The sequence below is a fragment of the Hyla sarda genome, chromosome 1 (genome assembly GCF_029499605.1).
Source record: "Hyla sarda isolate aHylSar1 chromosome 1, aHylSar1.hap1, whole genome shotgun sequence".
Lineage (NCBI taxonomy): Eukaryota > Metazoa > Chordata > Amphibia > Anura > Hylidae > Hyla > Hyla sarda.
The window spans coordinates 1,303,724-1,307,837 of NC_079189.1; positions in this window are offsets into that span (position 1 = coordinate 1,303,724).

Below are 4,114 nucleotides of genomic sequence, written 5' to 3' on the forward strand. Positions count from 1 at the left end.
GCTGTTGTGTCCTCTGTACATTACCCCGGGGGTGTGTGTCGGCTCTGTGTCTGTTGTGTCCTCTGTACATTACCCCGGGGTGTGTCCTGTGTCTGTTGTGTCCTCTGTACATTACCCCCGGGGTGTGTGTCCTCTGTGTCTGTTGTGTCCTCTCTGTACATTACCCCGGGGTGTGTGTCCTCTGTGTCTGTTGTGTCCTCTCTGTACATTACCCCGGGGTGTGTGTCCTCTGTGTCTGTTGTGTCCTCTGTACATTACCCCGGGGTGTGTTGTGTCCTCTCGGTGTCGTGTGTGTGTCCTCTGTACATTACCCCGGGGTGTGTGTCCCTCTGTGTCTGTTGTGTCCTCTGTACATTACCCTGGGGTGTGTGTCCTCTGTGTCTGTTGTGTCCTCTCTGTACATTACCCGGGGGTGTGTGTCCGTCTGTGTCCCTCTGTTCGTGTCCTCTGTCTGTTGTGTCCTCTCTGTACATTACCCCGGGGTGTGTGTCCTCTGTGTCTGTTGTGTCCTCTCTGTACATTACCCCGAGGTGTGTGTCCTCTGTGTCTGTTGTGTCCTCTCTGTACATTACCCCGAGGTGTGTGTCCTCTGTGTCTGTTGTGTCCTCTGTACATTACCCCGGGGTGTGTGTCCTCTGTGTCTGTTGTGTCTCTCTGTACATTACCCCGGGGTGTGTGTCCTCTGTGTCTGTTGTGTCCTCTGTACATTACCCCGGGGTGTGTGTCCTCTGTGTCTGTTGTGTCCCTCTGTACATTACCCCCGGGGGTGTGTGTCCTCTGTGTCTGTTGTGTCCTCTGTACATTACCCCGGGGTGTGTGTCCTCTGTGTCTGTTGTGTCCTCTCTGTACATTACCCCGGGGTGTGTGTCCTCTGTGTCTGTTGTGTCCTCTGTGTCTGTTGTGTCCTCTGTACATTACCCCGGGGTGTGTGTCTCTGTGTCTGTTGTGTCCTCTGTCTGTTGTGTCCTCTCTGTACATTACCCCGGGGTGTGTGTCCTCTGTGTCTGTTGTGTCCTCTGTACATTACCCCGGGGTGTGTGTCCTCTGTGTCTGTTGTGTCCTCTGTACATTACCCCGGGGTGTGTGTCCTCTGTGTCTGTTGTGTCCTCTGTGTCTGTTGTGTCCTCTGTACATTACCCCGGGGTGTGTGTCCTCTGTGTCTGTTGTGTCCTCTCTGTACATTACCCCGGGGTGTGTCCTCTCTGTCTGTTGTGTCCTCTCTGTACATTACCCCGGGGTGTGTGTCCTCTGTGTCTGTTGTGTCCTCTCTGTACATTACCCCGGGGTGTGTGTCCTCTGTGTCTGTTGTGTCCTCTGTACATTACCCCGGGGTGTGTGTCCTCTGTACATTACCCTGGGGTGTGTGTCCTCTGTGTCTGTTGTGTCCTCTCTGTACATTACCCCGGGGTGTGTGTCCTTCTGTGTCTGTTGTGTCCTCTCTGTACATTACCCTGGGGTGTGTGTCCTCTGTGTCTGTTGTGTCCTCTCTGTACATTACCCCGGGGTGTGTGTCCTCTGTGTCTGTTGTGTCCTCTCTGTACATTACCCCGGGGTGTGTGTCCTCTGTGTCTGTTGTGTCCTCTGTACATTACCCCGGGGTGTGTGTCCTCTGTGTCTGTTGTGTCCTCTCTGTACATTACCCCGGGGTGTGAGTCCTCTGTGTCTGTTGTGTCCTCTCTGTACATTACCCCGGGGTGTGTGTCCTCTGTGTCTGTTGTGTCCTCTGTACATTACCCCGGGGTGTGTGTCCTCTGTGTCTGTTGTGTCCTCTCTGTACATTACCCCGGGGTGTTGTGTGTCCTCTGTGTCTGTTGTGTCCTCTGTACATTACCCCGGGGTGTGTGTCCTTCTGTGTCTGTTGTGTCCTCTGTACATTACCCCGGGGGGTGTGTCCTCTGTGTCTGTTGTGTCCTCCTGTACATTACCCCGGGGTGTGTGTCCTCTGTGTCCTTCCTCTCTGTACATTACCCCGGGGTGTGTGTCCTCTGTGTCTGTTGTGTCCCTCTGTACATTACCCGGGGTGTGTGTCCTCTGTGTCTGTTGTGTCCTCTCTGTACATTACCCCTGGGGTGTGTGTCCTCTGTGTCTGTTGTGTCCTCTGTACATTACCCCGGGGTGTGTGTCCTCTGTGTCTGTTGTGTCCTCTCTGTACATTACCCCGGGGTGTGTGTCCTCTGTGTCTGTTGTGTCCTCTCTGTACATTACCCCGGGGTGTGTGTCCTCTGTGTCTGTTGTGTCCTCTCTGTACATTACCCCGGGGTGTGTGTCCTCTGTGTCTGTTGTGTCCTCTGTACATTACCCCGGGGTGTGTGTCCTCTGTGTCTGTTGTGTCCTCTCTGTACATTACCCCGGGGTGTGTGTCCTCTGTGTCTGTTGTGTCCTCTCTGTACATTACCCCGGGGTGTGTGTCCTCTGTGTCTGTTGTGTCCTCTCTGTACATTACCCCGGGGTGTGTGTCCTCTGTGTCTGTTGTGTCCTCTCTGTACATTACCCCGGGGTGTGTGTCCTCTGTGTCTGTTGTGTCCTCTCTGTACATTACCCCGGGGTGTGTGTCCTCTGTGTCTGTTGTGTCCTCTCTGTACATTACCCCGGGGTGTGTGTCCTCTGTGTCTGTTGTGTCCTCTCTGTACATTACCCCGGGGTGTGTGTCCTCTGTGTCTGTTGTGTCCTCTCTGTACATTACCCCGGGGGGTGTGTCCTCTGTGTCTGTTGTGTCCTCTGTGTCTGTTGTGTCCTCTCTGTACATTACCCCGGGGTGTGTGTCCTCTGTGTCTGTTGTGTCCCTATGTACATTACCCCGGGGGTGTGTGTCCTCTGTGTCTGTTGTGTCCTCTCTGTACATTACCCCGGGGTGTGTGTCCTCTGTGTCTGTTGTGTCCTCTCTGTACATTACCCCGGGGGGGTGTGTCCTCTGTGTCTGTTGTGTCCTCTCTGTACATTACCCCGGGGGGTGTGTCCTCTGTGTCTGTTGTGTCCTCTCTGTACATTACCCCGGGGGGTGTGTCCTCTGTGTCTGTTGTGTCCTCTCTGTACATTACCCCGGGGGGTGTGTCCTCTGTGTCTGTTGTGTCCTCTCTGTACATTACCCCGGGGGGTGTGTCCTCTGTGTCTGTTGTGTCCTCTCTGTACATTACCCCGGGGTGTGTGTCCTCTGTGTCTGTTGTGTCCTCTCTGTACATTACCCCGGGGTGTGTGTCCTCTGTGTCTGTTGTGTCCTCTCTGTACATTACCCCGGGGTGTGTGTCCTCTGTGTCTGTTGTGTCCTCTCTGTACATTACCCCGGGGTGTGTGTCCTCTGTGTCTGTTGTGTCCCTCTGTACATTACCCCGGGGTGTGTGTCCTCTGTGTCTGTTGTGTCCTCTGTACATTACCCGGGGTGTGTGTCCTCTGTGTCTGTTGTGTCCTCTGTACATTACCCCGGGGTGTGTGTCCTCTGTGTCTGTTGTGTCCTCTCTGTACATTACCCCGGGGTGTGTGTCCTCTGTGTCTGTTGTGTCCTCTCTGTACATTACCCCGGGGTGTGTGTCCTCTGTGTCTGTTGTGTCCTCTCTGTACATTACCCCGGGGTGTGTGTCCTCTGTGTCTGTTGTGTCCTCTCTGTACATTACCCCGGGGTGTGTGTCCTCTGTGTCTGTTGTGTCCTCTCTGTACATTACCCCGGGGTGTGTGTCCTCTGTGTCTGTTGTGTCCTCTCTGTACATTACCCCGGGGTGTGTGTCCTCTGTGTCTGTTGTGTCCTCTGTGTCTGTTGTGTCCTCTGTACATTACCCCGGGGGTGTGTGTCCTCTGTGTCTGTTGTGTCCTCTCTGTACATTACCCGGGGTGTGTGTCCTCTCTGTACATTACCCCGGGGTGTGTGTCCTCTGTGTCTGTTGTGTCCTCTGTACATTACCCCGGGGTGTGTGTCCTCTGTGTCTGTTGTGTCCTCTGTACATTACCCCGGGGTGTGTGTCCCTCTGTGTCTGTTGTGTCCTCTCTGTACATTACCCCGGGGTGTGTGTCCTCTGTGTCTGTTGTGTCCTCTCTGTACATTACCCCGGGGTGTGTGTCCTCTGTGTCTGTTGTGTCCTCTCTGTACATTACCCCGGGGTGTGTGTCCTCTGTGTCTGTTCGT